Source organism: Mirounga angustirostris, unplaced genomic scaffold (assembly GCF_029215605.1).
Source record: "Mirounga angustirostris isolate CCGP_5_RB_7025 unplaced genomic scaffold, mMirAng1.0.hap1 SCAF_1, whole genome shotgun sequence".
Classification (NCBI taxonomy): Eukaryota; Metazoa; Chordata; class Mammalia; order Carnivora; family Phocidae; genus Mirounga; species Mirounga angustirostris.
The window spans coordinates 149,075,612-149,091,360 of record NW_026991709.1 but is presented as its reverse complement, the minus strand read 5'-3'; the positions used below and the strand labels follow the sequence as shown (position 1 = coordinate 149,091,360).

The 15,749-nt window shown below is 44.2% G+C and overlaps 1 protein-coding gene across 3 annotated transcripts in view; it reads left to right on the top strand.

Annotated features, from left to right (window-relative positions):
- Window positions 1-15,749, top strand: part of ACVR2B (activin A receptor type 2B) — a 41,215-nt gene that overhangs the window by 5,996 nt on the left and 19,470 nt on the right. The gene's annotated exons all lie outside the window — the stretch shown is intronic.

The window sequence follows — 15,749 nt, the reverse complement described above, 5'->3', positions numbered from 1 at the left end:
ATGATAGGGGCTGGGGGTGAGCTGTGCCTCTTCCTGGCCTAGGATCAGTCATGGCTTCTGGCCCTTGAACAGCCCCAGGCTTCGCCCTGGTTATTCCATTCTTGCTGGACACATATGTGCCTTTTTTTCAGACTCGGACTGGCAGCCCTAGCTGGGTGTTTTCATTCATGGACGTGTGGTTATTGGGAGCAGGTGTTGGAAAGGAAGCCTGCTCCACTGGGCAGATGTGTGGCCCTTCTCCCAGGGGACCTTCTCTAGGGGCCTGGCCTGCCACACAATGGGACTTCTCTCCTCTAGTCAGCTTCTCGGCCGGAGCAGAGGTGTTTTGTGAGGTGAGCTCATGTTCTTGTTTGCAAATGTTTCTCTGTTGACTATTTCAGTTCCACTCTGACAACCAAGGAGGCTAAAATTAGTTCTGGGGAAGGAAAAGGAAGGCTGGTTGGAAACCCAAGCCCTTGGCTGGAGGATGGAGAAGGCTGCTTCCCGGAGTTTGTGGTCAAGCATTTCGGAAGATGTGACCAGACCAGCTGTTGTCTGTCCATCCGAGGAGAGGGTGGGGCCCCTGCTTGCCTCCTCAACCTGAACCAATGGAAATGGGAGGCTGACTTGGAAGCTGACTCTCTTGAGTGTTGATGTCAGGATGTTTTTTTCTTCTGGCTTGTGTAGTGGTGCATAGTGTTTTCAGGTATGAGGACAATGCCTTTTAATGTCTAATGTCATTGACAACCCTCTTTCTACCTCCTGCCCTCCCCCATTGATTCAGAAAGAATGCGTGAGTTCTCAGAGCCCTGGGCTGACAGCCATGGGTTGAGAAACCCATGTACTTTTATGTACTTTATGGGAATTTCCTTGTCCCCCAAGTTTTGATGTTCCCTTCAGGTGCTCACTAGCCAGGCAGACCAGGGCCTGCTTTAGAACTGGCTTGGGTGGGAAGTGGGTTAGAGAGGAGCCCTGTGGCTCATGCCTCATAAGGAGATCTAGCCTCTCTGCCTGAGAACCTGGGGATCAGGGTTCATCTACTCTGGGGCTTAGAAATAGAGGGGCAGAAAAGTTATAGAGGTGAATTCTGCTTTCCCTCCCACCAGGCTGGCCCCTCCTCTGAACCCCCCACCTCAGAGTGAGTCCTGCAGGGCCACTCAGGGAAAGGAGAACTAGGACAATGCAATTCTGTCCTGAAAAACCACTCCCAAACCTCCCTTTACCCCGGGGTCTCCTGGTTAGGCACCAGGGTGTAGCTGGGGGAGTAGCGGTCACTTTGGCCATAACTTCTTTTCCCATTTTAAATTTTATTAATTTTTAGTTTTACAAATTATACACACATTCAACTGCAGAAAGTTAGACGTTACAGATAAAACCAGGGCCCTTTACCACTCTTGGTCCCCACCTGATCCCATTTGAGTCCTTCTACACACATTATCTGCATCTGTGGAAGTACTTAGAGAAATTGGATTTTGTAACTTAAAATGGTATTGCTCTTTTCAGACATTTAATTGGGGTATAAAATACATGTAGAACAGTGTAATTATCATAAGTGACAGCTTGATGAATTTTCACAAACTAAATATGCCCATGTAATCAGCATCTAGATCAAGAATCAGAAATTGACCAGCCCCTATCCCCACCAAGCCCTTTCTTGCTCCCTCCAGTCTTACCCCTACATCCCTAAGGGTAATCACCATCCTGACTTCTCACAGCACATGTTAGTTTTGCCTGTTTTTGTGCTTTATATGAGTGGAATCTACAGAGTGAACTGTTTTGTGTCCATCTTTTCTTTTTGCTCACCATGTTTGTGATTTAACATCTGTATTGTTGCATGTCATGCCTTTTAAATTCAGAGATATGTTTTGGCAATCCTTCTCATACATATGGGTCTATCTTGATCTTTTTTAATAGCTGTGTGAAATTTCAAAGTTGGTATATAGACTACATTTTATTTAGTCTGTTGATGGATTTCCTGACTGTATACAGTTTATTGGTTCTCAAGGATAGATGACAAGAGGAATTTCTGGGTCATAGGACATGTATATTTATTTTTTAAAAGATTTATTTAAGTTATCTCTACACCAAATGTGGGGCTCGAACTCACAGCCCTGACATCAAGAGTTGCGTGCTGTACTGACTAAGCTAGCCAGGCGCCCCAGGACATGTATATTTTAAATTTTAATAGGTACTGAGAAATGGCTATACTGGTTTTTTTCCCCCCACGAGGCTACCCAGGTGATGGCAGTGGGGGCAGAAGCTGGGTGAGATGGCAGGTGGCCTTCTGCAGCAATATGTGAGCCTCCCCGCCCCCCCCCCCCCCAGCCTCCAAAAATGCTAGATTACAGAGGTTGGAAATAACCCACTTCATGAAGGGTGCCCAGACAAGGTCTAATGTCTGAGGAGAGCCAGAGAGGCTCCTTCCTGTGTCTGAGCCTCCTGGTTACTGTGTTGATAGAGGAGAGGTAGCAATGGACTTGCCAGTAAATGCTGGTCTGGGTCTGGGATGGCTGTGTGAGCTCACCAGCCATGCTCTACATGGCCTCCGCCCTCCAGAGAGACTGACGCCCTTGCTGAAGGTTGTGAGGAGCTGTGCATAACAGGACACCACCACTGGTGACCCCAGTTCATTTGACAGGATCGTGGCGTGGCAGGATCCTGATTTCCCATGTGGTGATAATGGTGGTAGGGGCTATAGGAGACACTTGCAGAAGAATTATTTTAGAATCTGGTGAAAAGCTTCTCATGACAGAAAGTAAGCTGGTGAGCTTCACTTCCTGTCTGAGCGTGTGCGGTGTTCCCTTGTATAACTTTCTGCCACGATTGGCCACAGAACTAGGGAAGATCGTTTGAGATGACTTTTCTCCAGAGCCTGTGCTTTCCTAGGCTCCTTCTCCATCATGCTGTTTCACTGCTCTTTCACTGGGATTCCTTGCGTAAGCCCACTTGTCAGGCTCTGCTTGTGGATTTAGGTGACAGTGGATTTATGGTACTGTTTCTAGGATGAATGATGTCCCAACCAGCTTTCCCAAATTGTAGAGGTGAGGTACACTGTCTGTGCATTAGACTGATAGGGCTGCCCCAGAATGGATGGCTTTGAAATACCACAGACTGGGTGGCCTTCAATAACAGAAATGTATTTTCTCACAGTTCTGGAGGCCGGAAGTCCTCCTCGGTGCCGGCAGGGATGGTTTCTGGTGAGGACTTTGTCTTTGGCTTGCAGATAGCTGCTTACTTACTCTGTGCGCACATGGTCTTTTCTCTCTGTGTGGATACACTCCTGGTGCCTTTTCCTCTTCATCTAAGGATACCAGTCCTATTGGATTAGGGCCCCACCCTTATAACCTAATTTGACCTTAATTACCTCTTTAAAGGCTTTATCTCCCAGTACAATCACATTGGGAGGTAAGAATTTTGGGGGTGGGGGGACGACACAATGCAGTTCCTGACAGTCTGAAATAATAAAATTGGTTGAAAGGGAATTCTGTTTCCCTCTTGAGTTACGCTTTGGAATGGAAGTTACTTTTTTCAGGCCTCTGCCCCTAGGGTCTGATTAAACACTTCCACAAACGGGCTTATCTACATAGGTGATTTCAGTTTCTGTGTTATGTGTAGACCTCTCCCCTTTGGGTATTATGTGTTCCTGAAAACAGTCTAAAAGCTGGGTAAAAAGTAGATATGGAGCCTTCCTCTTTCGATGACCAGGACCAGCCCTCTTTCTGAAGGCATCTGGAAAAGATGGACAGATTGAGGAAACATCTCTGGCTGAAAGCACTGTACAGCTAAGAAGATAGTGAAGACCTACCAGGTCAGATCTGTGTGAGAACAGAGGCCCTGGGTGGTGACTTTGATGTTTGAATCTCTTTTTAGCCCTTCGTGTGGGCAACTGAGAGGGTTGCATTTGCATTTGATAGCCTTGTGGGGCTAGGAAGATAGGGATTGGAGTTTTCAACAGAGGGCAGGTATGGTGAACCCCTCCTTTCAAGCTGGAACCCCAAAGACTTGGGGGTAAGGGGGCACGAAGAGAAGACAAATCTAAAGCAGGATTAGGACCTTCTGGAATTAATGGTGCCTTAGCTGCCTGCCAGAAGCACATGTAATATTATAGGAATATAACATCATTGTAGGCCTCAAATTATTTTACAAACAATTTTGCATGTATCATTACTGGGTGATCATGATCATTTTAAATAAATAGCCATCAGAAACATCACAGCTGAAGCAAACCTGGGTGAACTCCAGACTGGAGTTATCATATGCATATTGAAAAATAGTGCTTGCTATGATCAAGGAAATAAAAGTGGAGAGCTTTCAGTAGAGAGCTGGAAAAATATGTAAGAGTTAAATGAAAAATCTGTTATAGATCTGCATTGTACGTGGACAGAATTAAGAACTCAGTGGATGATTTTATCAGGAGGTTAAGTAAAACTGAAGAGAGAATTAATGAATGGGAAGATAGATCAGAAGATAATATACAGACTAAGCCCTTCAAAGAGAAAAGGATAATACAGAAGAGAGGGAAAGATACAGAGAGGATGAAGTGAGAAGATCTAAGATCCATGTAATCAGAGTCACAGAAATGACTGAGAAATAAAAGAAGCAGAAGAGATAATAGCTGATAACTTTGCAAAATGAATGAAAGACATCAAGCCACAGATTCAAGATGCCTTGTGAACCTAGATAAGATAAATAAAAATTCCACATCTCTTCTTTTTTTTTTTTTAAAAAGATTTTATTTATTTATTTGACACACAGAGAGAGATAGCGAGAGCAGGAACACAAGCAGGGGGAGTGGGAGAGGGAGCAGGCTTCCCGCCGAGCAGGGAGCCTGATGTGGGACTCGATCCCAGGACCCTGGGATCATGACCTGAGCTGAAGGCAGACGCTTAACGACTGAGCCACCCAGGCGCCCTCCACATCTCTTCTTATTCCAGCCATACTTCTGAACCCCAAGAAGAGAATCTTAAAAAGCAACCAGAGGAAAAAAAGGCATATTTACAATCAAAAGAGTAATGGTTATATTGACATCTAACTTCTCAAAAATAGTGGAAGCCAGAAGACGATGGAATGATAGTTTTAAAGGCTAAAAGAAATAATTGTCAACCTAAACTTCTATATCAAGTGAAACTGTCTTTCAAGAATGAAGGTATCGCGGTGCCTGGGTGGCTCAGTCGGTTAAGCATCCGACTCTTGATTTCTGCTCAGGTCATGATCTCAGGGTTGTGAGATTGAGCCCCATGTTGGGCTCCACGCTCAGCAGGGAGTCTGCTTGAGATTCTCTCTCTTTCTCTCTCTCTCTCTCTGCCCTTCCCCCCCACTCTGTTTCTCTTCCTCTCTCTCTCTTTAAAATAAATACATACATCTTAAAAAAAAAAGAGTGAAAGTATCAAGTAAAGAGGGTGGTCTTCAGGCAGAAGGTAAATGATCTAAACGGGAGGTCAGAGATGCAGAAAAGAATGAAGAATATTGAAAATGATAGGCATGTGGACATGAAAGAAGTGCGTTATTGAATTCGAAATACATAAAAAAGCAACACATGACAACAATGCTATATGGAGAGTGGAGTGAAAATAGAATTTAATTGTTCTAAAAGTTCTCACATTGGCCACCAAGAGGATAAAACTACCTATTAATATTAGGTTTTGATAATTCAAGAAGGCATGCTGTAATCTCTAGGGTAACCACTAAAGGATAGAAAGATGATAACTTTCAAGCTAATAAAGGGGACAAATGGAATAATAGAGAATTCATAAATTGAAAAGAAAGTAATAAAAGTGAGATAAGGGAACATAGAGCAGGAGAGATAAATAGAACTAGTATCCCTAATGAGTATAAGGTGCAAAAGTCTTTAAAACATTCACAAATAGAATCCAGCAATATGTAAAAAAAAAAAAAAAAAAAATATATATATATATATATATATATATATATATATATCATGGCCAAGTGTTTTAATCTCAGAAATGCATAATTGATTTAACAATTGAAAATCTAATCTGCCATGTTAACAGAGCAAAAAAACCCGTAGGATTATCTTAGTAGATGCAGAAAAAGCCTGTAGGGTCTAATCTTTAATCCTCAGAGTAAAACAGTTTGGAAATGCAAAGGACTAAGAAGAGTCAAGGCTATCTTAAAGAAAAAGAACAAGTTGTGCCTACTGGATTTCAGGCTTCATTGTAAAGCTGTAGTAATTAAAATGGGAAGCTTTTGGGGCACCTGGGTGGCTCAGTTGGTTAAGCATCTGCTTTGGGCTCAGGTAGTGATCTGGGGGTCCTGGGATTGAGCTCCACATCGGGCTCCCTGCTTGGAAGGGAGTTTGCTTCTCCATCTCCCTCTCTGCTCCTCCCCCGTGCTCATGCTCTCTCTCTTCCTCTCTCTCTCTCAAATAAAATCTTTAAAAAAATAAATAAAATGGGAAGCTTTTGGTGCTAGATAGCTAAAGAGACAGTGGAATAGAATAGAAAGTCCAGAAATATATTCATGCCTATATGGATGCTTAATTTAAAACAAAGAAGAAACACAGAAGTTGGAAAATGGACAGCTTTTCCCATAAGAGTGAAGCATTTCAGTTCTTTTGAAGTGATATTTCATAGGTGTGAGAAATTGTTTCAATATTGGGAAGTGGTACTAGTTGGTGGGGCTTCAATAGGGAAATAAATCATCCATTTTTGTGTCTTAGTGTTACAACATTTCATCTTAATAACCACTCTAACTATGTTGACATGGTATATTTATTTCCATTCATTTATGTTCAACCTGTCTTTGTGAATTTTTTGTTTCAGGTTATTCAGTTTTAGAATTTCCATTTCGTTCCTTTTTTTTTTGTAGGTTCTATTTCTCTGCTGATATATCCTATCAATGCCTTCATTGGAATGTATTTTCCTTTACTTTCTTGAACGTATACTTCTGATAGTTACTTTAAAATCTTTGCTAATTCCAACATCTGATCATCCTAGAATTAATCTCCAATGATTATCTATTCTCTTGAATATGAGACACATTACCTATTTTTCATATAATCTTGGGTTATATCTAAATATTGTGAGTGATAATTGGTAGAGGCTCTGAATTTTGTTATGTTCCTCTTAAAAGCATTGCTTGTTTTGAGTTTGTTTTGTTGGTATTTTGTTAGTTTGTTTTTGTTTTTTGGTTTTTGTGTTAGCAGGTAGTTATATTGGCTGAATTCACAAACTCTTCTGTGGTGTGTAGCTGCTGCAATGTCTGTTTTAGTTCCTTTAGGCTTACCTGGTTGCTTGAAGTGTGATTGGTGCCTGTGTAGTTAAAGGTCAGCCAGCAGTTTGAACAGAGTTCACATGTAGACCTTTCTCCCATCCTGGTCTGGCTGTCACCCTGTATCTCCTTTGCTTTTCATCTTTAAGATACCTGTCACTATCTCTTGTGTTGCATCTTTGGGTTTTTGTATCCTTGTTGTATCTTCTTTTTTTGTTTATTTCCTCATTTTGGTGGAGCATATCCTCTACTACCTTTTTTTTTTTTTTTAAGATTTTGTTTACTTGACAGAGACACAGAGAGAGAGGGAACACAAGCAGGGGGAGTGGGAGAGGGAGAAGCAGGCTTCCCGCCAAGCAGAGAGCCCAACGCGGGGCTCGATCCCAGGACCCTGGGATCCTGACCTGAGCCGAAGGCAGACGCCCAACGACTGAGCCACCCAGGTGCCCCCCTCTACTACCTTTTAAGAAAGGGTGAATAGGAGGTACATTTTTGTGATCTTACTTTTCTCTCTTTTCCCTTCACATTTCATTAATAGTTAACTGGGTATGAGCTTATAAATAGGAAGTCTTTTCCCCTCCAAATTGTGAAGCACTGTCCCATTATATTCTAGCTTCCAAGTATTATTGGCTGTAAGGAAGTTCATAGCCATTCTGATTCCTAATTTTTTATAGGTGATATTTCTCTCTTGATAGACATTTGTTGTGGGATCTTTTCTTGTCCCCACTGTGGTGAAGTTTCACAGTGATGGGTCTTGCTGGGGGGCACTGTGCTGGTCTTTGATTTCTTCCCTTTTGTTTTTTCCTTCTGGAACTGCTGTTAGTTAGGTGTTGAACTTCCTGGACTGGGCCTCTAGATTCCTTTTCTGTTTTCTTTCTTATTTTCTGTATCCTTGTGTGTTTACTTGACTTTGGTTGTGAGATTACTTCAGTGTTATCTTTTAATCCTTCTGTTGAGTTTCATTTCTGCCATATATATAATATATATAATATATATATTTTTAATTCCCAAGAGCTCTTTCATTTTCTGGTCTTTTAACAATACCATTCGATTTACTTTTCACGGGTGCATTGGTTTTTTAGCTCTCTGAGGGTATTGATAGAATTTTTGAAGTTATATTCTCCCTACATAATCTCTGTATTCTCCAAGTTGATTTTTTTCTCCCCTACATGCTTTTATCTCTGTCTTTCAGGTAAGTGGCTTTCCTAGACCTGTTCATTTTAAGGATGGACCTGAATACTGATTGAAAGCTCTGAACTCCTGAGTAGAACCTGCCAACTGTAGGATGATCTGATGGGGTTGTTTTTGACATTAGTTAGATTCTCCTGAGAAGTATCTTCTGCTTTGTGTTAGGGGATTGGTGGGGAAGGATAGGTATAGGCCTGGCTGCCAATATCCTGGGAGCCATGGTGGGAAGAGAGCTGGAGTTTCTGTATTTCGTATATTATTCTGTATTCCTCTTGTTTCAGTATGGTGCCTGTGCCCTCAATTTTTCCCACTGCTCCCTATCCAGGCTCTTTATTTTATCTTCTTTAGAAAATAACCTACTCTCTGCTGGATTGGGGGAGGTAGCCCCCAGCCATGGCAAGTGGTAGTGAGCTCTGAGGATCTGGCCAGCCTTTTGTCTTTGGACTCACCTTCACCCCACTCTTCCAGAGACATTTGGTGCCACAAATTCCTGAGTTTTAGAGGCTCCTGTGGTGGAAATCATGTTGCTTTTCAGCTTTCTTCACAGCCAACTCAGGAGTCTGTGTGGTTATTGACCACTTACGTATCTGCTTTCCAGCTTCAGAATTTCATTTCTGTGGTTCTTTCCTGTTCTTTTTGTCCTTACGGTTTTAGGCTTTAAAAAACTTCTCTTTGCTGTGGTTTTCATGAGATTACAGAAGGTGGCAAAAGTAATTTTTGTGTATAATCCTTAAACCTTTACCTGGAAGCTCTCTCTTTAGTATTCTTCAGAAATGATGGGGCTTGGAGAAAGACAAGGATTCCAGAGGATGGCCCTGGACCCACACGTTGTTCTATGGGAGGATGGTGCCAGGGACTTGTTTACAGAGTTGAAGTTGGAAGTGAATTGAGGTGACCTGGCTTGATTCCTTGTTCCTAGGCTGGGCTTGTGAAAGCTTATAGATCTCTTCCTGTCACCCTTGGAAAGTGCTCCTGGACTTATATTTCGGCAATAATAGTGAAATAGTTAAACAGCTGATAAACCTCCTCGTGCGAGACATGTAGAAATGCTGGATAAGATATAATAAATGTCCTTTTAAAATGGATATGCATAGCTGCATATATAAGAAAGGGAGAAGCAAAAGGAGGCTGGAAATTAGAACTGTATACCTCCACTAGCTAAAGTTGTTGATTCCCAGGGGGACTCTGCCCCTCTCCCTAACTTAGAGGTGTAGGTTTAGTGGCAGTGTGTAAAGCATGAGAGATAAGGTATGAAATTGAGACTGAGGCCCTCATATGATAAAACTTCCATAGGGTTATACCTTCAGTGAAAGTATGGACTAGAAGGAACATCCTTTTGCTGACAAAGGGAGTATAAAATGAAACTGTCTTGTCCTAGGTTGATAGGGAGGCAAGGTAGCTTCCTTTGAGAATTTATAACCATAGGTCTGTGCTTACATGAGCTTGCAGTTGAAGTTCATACCAACTAGTGTTCTCTGGGAAACTCGAAGTTGAGAAATTAAAGTGATTCCAAATTGATGATGTCCTAGAAAGTTTGGCAGAAGCAAAAACATAAATTATCTCTGGAAGGTTGCCCCCTCAAACTTGGCCTTCGAGTATTCTCACAATAGAGGCCTGATGAACATAAGCTCTGTATCCAAAAACAGAATCCGAAATTATGAGAATCCTAAATTCCAAACATGCAAGGAAACAAGATACCATGAGTGAAAAATCATCATACTAAGAGGTGGCAGAAATAAATGTTCAAGAAATTAAATTATGGAATTATAAAATAGGGGTTTGGAAGTATGACAAATAACAGAAGTATCAAAATCAACCAAGAACTTTTTTTAAAAATAGAACTTCTAGAAATGAAAAAATGGGTTAATTGAATTTATAAATTAAGTAGAAGAGCTAAATAGCAAATTAGACACAGCTAAAGAGAGAATTCATAAATTGGAAGTTAGGCCATATGGAATTATCCCTAATAGTGCCTAGTTACAGAATTGGAAAATATAAAGGCAGGGTTAAAATACTGGATAGAATGAGAAAATCTAATGTACTTTATTTATTAAAGATTTTTATTTATTTATTTGAGAGAGAGAGGGCACATGAGAGAGAGAGCATGTGTGAGCACAAGCTGGGGGGGAGGGGCAGAGGAAGAGGGAGAAGCAGGCTCCCCGCTGAGCAGGGAGCCTGATGTGGGACTGGATTCCAGGACTGTGGGATCATGACCTAAGCTGAAGGCAGACGCTTAACTGACTGAGCCACCCAGGTGTCCCAAGTCTAATATACTTTAATAGGAATTTCAGAATCATAGAATAGGGAGATGTAATACTCAAATTGATAAAAAGCCAAGAATTGTTCAGAATTGATAATAGAGGTGAATCCTTGGATAAAAAGTATATTTTTCCAAGCAGTGTAAATAAACTTAAACATAAACTTAGACACACAGCTCATAGTGAAACTGCAAAGAGAGGATCTAAGAAAAGTAGCCAAAGAGAAAAGACAGAGTATCTACAAAGTTAAAATAATAGCAGACTTTCCAGCAATAATAGAAGTCAGAAGACTGTGGAATAATATTTTCTTTTTTTTTTTTTTAATTTATTCATGAGAGATAGAGAGAGAGAGGGGCAGAGGCAGAGTCCCTGCGGAACAGGGAGCCCGATATGGGACTCGATCCCAGGACCCTGGGATCATGACCTGAGCTGAAGGCAGACACTTAACCAACTGAGTCACCCAGGCACCCAATATTTTCAAAATGACGAGAAAATAACTCAGCCTAAAAGTTTATGTTCTTTTAAACTGTCAGTTGGGAAACAGGGCAAAATAACGCTTTCAGAAAAGCAAACAAAAGCTTCTCTACAAAAGATCTTTACTGAAGGAGGATGATTTTTGGAAGGACAGTGGTCCCAGAAGGAAGAATAGAGATGTAGGGTTGGCTGAGCAGACAAACTGATGAATGTATGGACAAATAAGAAAATACTGAGTGTATACAACACAGATCATATCTACTCTGGTAGGCACATAAGAACAACAACAATAGCAGATTAAATATTTAACACCAATGTTAAGTTAAACTAAGTGTGGTTGGAAGGAGGTAATTGGGGCTAAAACAGTTAAGTTCCTATGAGGGATGGTAGAGATGTTAACTTTAGGTTTTTAGCATAAATAGTACATATTAAAGTTTAAAGGCTAGCTTGTAATAGAATAGATATGGAGTGCATTACTTCCAGACCAGAGTGGCTGAAATGTGGAATTAAAGAAGATAATCCAAAGGTTGTAGCAATAGAGAAAAAACAAATGTAAACATAGCAGTAATCATGAATGTAATGAAACTCAATTCTAGGTCAAAGACAGTGTTAAACTGAACTGGAAGAAAAAGATACAGAAAGATTTAAAATAAAAGAAAAAGATAAATTCAGAAAATACTAACACAAAATGTTATATAGCTATGTCAGCATCAGATCAAATAGCCTTTTTGGTGAAGAGCAAATGACCAAATGAAGAGGGTTACTATATGGTTAGAAAAGTTTTATTACCAAGAATATATAAAGAATTTATACAACTCCTGGGAAATACATCCCAGCAGAAAAATGGGAAAGGATGTGAACAGGCATTTCTCAGAAGCAGAGATTAATAAACACAAAAGGATGATCAGTTTCACAAATAATCAGGAAATGGGGATCAAAACTGTCCTGCACAATTTCATACTGACCAGGTGAGCAAATATCAGGGGTGAGGGTGTGGCTCAGCGGGGCTGTAGTCTTCTGGGAACATAAATCGGTACATCCAGATGGGTCCTTGGGAGAAAAGTTGGACAGTCTCTAGTGAGTTGAAGATGCTCCTACCCTGTGATAGGACCCAGCATGACTGACATACCCCCTGAACTGCCCTCCCATACGTGAGCACAAGAAAGCACATAGGAGGAGTCTAGAGGTTTCCTGGTGGTAGTGCTCAGATCAGCACCCCTTGTAAATAACCTAGAAGTCCATCGGGAGGATGGACAGGACACTTCAGTAGTGAGCTTGTACAGTGGACTGCGCGCACCACAGAGCTGCAGGGGCGGCTGCAGGACACGGACTGCGGAGCCAGGCCGCCAGGGTTCCAAACCTGGTTTTGACACTTGGTAGTAACTTGGGGAAGGTACGTCACCTCACTGTGCCTCAGCTTAGGATTTATTTATTTACTTGTTTATTTATTTGAGAGGGAGGGGCAGTGGGAGAGGGAGAGAGAGAATCTTAAGCAGGCTCCATGCCCAGCGTGGAGCCCTAATACGGGCTCAGTCTCACAACCCTGAGATAATGACCTGAGCCGAAATCAAGAGTCGGACGCTTAACCACCCAGGCGCCCTGAAATTATTATTTGTAAAGTGCTTAGTTTAGTGCCTGCTATGTGTTTGTTAAATGAATGTGGATCAGCGTGGATGGCTCACAAATAAATGGGTCGAGGCAAGAAAGCCAGTGTGTCAGAGATTGTTTGGCTCCTGGAAACATACTGAATTCTTGTGTGAAAGTTCAAAGATAAAGTATACATGCATTTTGGATTCTTTTCTGCCCCACTCTCCGTCTGTGCCACTCCCCAGTGGGTGCACACTCAAGTGTTATGTGTGTCTGTGGGTGTCTTTCTCACACTCCAGCCTTCCCCCTTGCACCTCCCCTTCGCCCTTTTAGGTTCCCTTAGTCCCCACACCCTGGCCATTCTTACTCTTGTGGGGGAGGCGGAATCATGAACATGGACTAGGTACTGTCACTGGGAGCCGGAACCTTCAGGTCTCTGGGCCCTTCTTGGCTCCCCTGGAGGAAGCTGCTGGGGCAGCAGGTACTCAGCTAACTGTAGGGCTGCCTTCTGAGGAGGGCAGGGCGAGGGGAGCCTAAGGCAGGAGCCTCCCAGGAAGGGAGCCTGGCCACTGGCTAGGGGAAGGCTGCCTCTTCTCTCTAGGCAGATCTGGAGTCTGGGCAGTAAGGGAGAGAGAGCACTGGGCATGCCTCACTTGGCCACCTCTCAGGCATGGAGGCATCTGGGAGGAGGGTGCACCTTGGCATGCTGATGACAGGGGGCTGAGGTGGATGTGGTGGGTGGCATCCCTTTCTCACTGGTCTACAGTGCCCCGTGGTTGGGGCTGGGCATCTGCTTCCTGGGGTGGGGGGCAGGCGCTGCCGAGGGGCTTCAGGAGCCAAGGGTAGAGTGCAGCCGGTTGCTGGTTGCTCGGGTTCCTCTGGGAGATGTTGGCTGGCTGGATGCACCCCAAGGCCAGAGCTCAGGGAACCCCAGGGGAGGCATGGCCACGCTAGCTTCGTATCCTCCTGCCAAGGCTCTGCCTTAATCGCCCTCACTTCTGCATCCCTCTGTCACGCTTCCCTCCCTGTTGTGCTTTGAGTGCCTTCCAGGCAGGGTCCGGGTAGGCTTTCCCCTGCTTCTCCCCAGCACATCGTGGGCTGTGTCCGAGGCCATCTGGACTGGGAAACACCTCCCAGTGCTTGTCCTCGGGTGTCAGAACTGGCCTGTTTAGGGCAAGCTCTGGAATGTTGGTTCAGAGTGGAGTATGCATTTTTATTTTTCTCAGTGCTAGTGTGTGTCCACGAGTGGGGTTTCTCAGCCCACCTGGGCTGAGGGCTCGGGGAGTACTGGGGCCTTCTTTCCAATAAGGAACCTAGAAACTGTCTGTTGGGGACGCATGGTTCCTTTGGAGGCCAGCAGTTGGGTCGGCTGTGACTCAGGGATGGAGTGAGCCACTTGCCCAGGTATCCGGGAGGTAGGCTGCCCTCAGGGCTCTGTGGTAGCAAATATGGGGGGATTGCAGGCACCCCATCTTGGGAGCGCAGCTTCCTCTCCTGCTGGGATAGGTGAGTGGGTGGGGGTCAGGGGAGCCTCCTGCGCATGGGTGCCCCGCCCGGGAGCAAGCGCAAGCGTGGGCAGGAACCCTGTGTCTGTTAAAAGGCAGAGGCTGCCTTGTGGTTGGAGTGTTGCCAGAGGCTATAAATAGCTGCGTGTCTGCAGAAGCAGAGCCCAGGGAGGAGGGAGGAAGGGGGAGGCCCTGGGTTTCCAGCTGGCAGCAGATCCTGGGTGTGGTGTGGGAGGGGCTTGGAGTCTCCCCGTCTCCCCAGGTCCACCTTGGCTCTGAGTGCAAAGCTTTTGGAGGCGTTGGTGTGCACAATCCCTGCTTGATGGGCTGGGAGCCCTCCTGGGGGGGCTTGTAATGTGAAGGGTTGTCACAGGCAGCAGGGAGGGGTATGGCTCCTGATAGGACAGCTAATGTGCCAGGTACTGTCATAACCACTCTTAAAATGCATCAACTCATTTGGCTCAAGAACAGCCTGAGGAGTGAGGTGCTTCTATCATCCCCTTTTCACACATGAGGACACAGAGGCACAGGGTGGATTGATAACTTACCCAGAAGTATCAGAGCCAGGATTTGAACGAAGTCCGGCCAGCTTAGGGCTGCCTTACTCTCAGTTGTGTGTAGGAAGATCTGGTCGTGGCTGGGGGTGGGGGGGGGGTGGGGGTCCAGTTATATCCTGAGCCCTTGGGTCCTACCTGGAGCCTTGAGATTTGGCATTCCCCAGCCCTGTCCACCTGTGTCCTGCCCATGGTAATGGCCAGAGGAGCCTCTGCTTGGTGAGTGGCATGAGGAGAGAAGCTGGGCCGGCCTTGGGCACTGTCAATGTTGGGACTCCTCACCTTGCACAGGGGGCTTGTTGCTTGTTGTCTACGTGGAGATGGGAACTCCCCTGAGGACCCTCAGGCTGGGGCTGCAGGCTCAGGCCACGCCTCCTGTAGTCCCTTCCCTTCAAATCCTGCTCTCGCTGGGTGATAACCATGTCCTCTGTCCGTTTATTCTTCCATCTGTCTACCTGCCATGTGTCTGGAACTGGTTCTAGCACTCAAGATAGTCAGGGCTTCTGCTTTCATCAGCCTTGCAGGCTCGTGGGGGAGGCTGACATTTCAAAAGTGATTTTCAAGTACATTTATAATGTTTTATTTCTTAATATGAGTATTCACTATGTTATTTTCTCTTGGAGGTTGTCTTTGGTTACATTATTTTTACACATTTTGAATGTCTGAAACATTTCTTTAAAAAACAATAGGTAGTTAGTCAAGAGTGGTAAATTAGGGGTGCCTGGGTGGCTTAGTCGTTAAGCATCTGCCTTCGGCTCAGGTCATGATCCCAGGGTCCTGGGATCAAGCCCCGCATTGGGCTCCCTGCTCAGCGGGAAGCCTGCTTCTCCCTCTCCCTCTCCCCCTGCTTGTGTTCCTTCTTGCTGTCGTCAAATAAATAAATAAAATCTTTAAAAAAAAAAGAGTGGTAAATTAGGTGATGGAGGAAGCACAAGGGCCTGTGGAGGTAGAGAGTTTGCCTGGTCTCTGGAGAG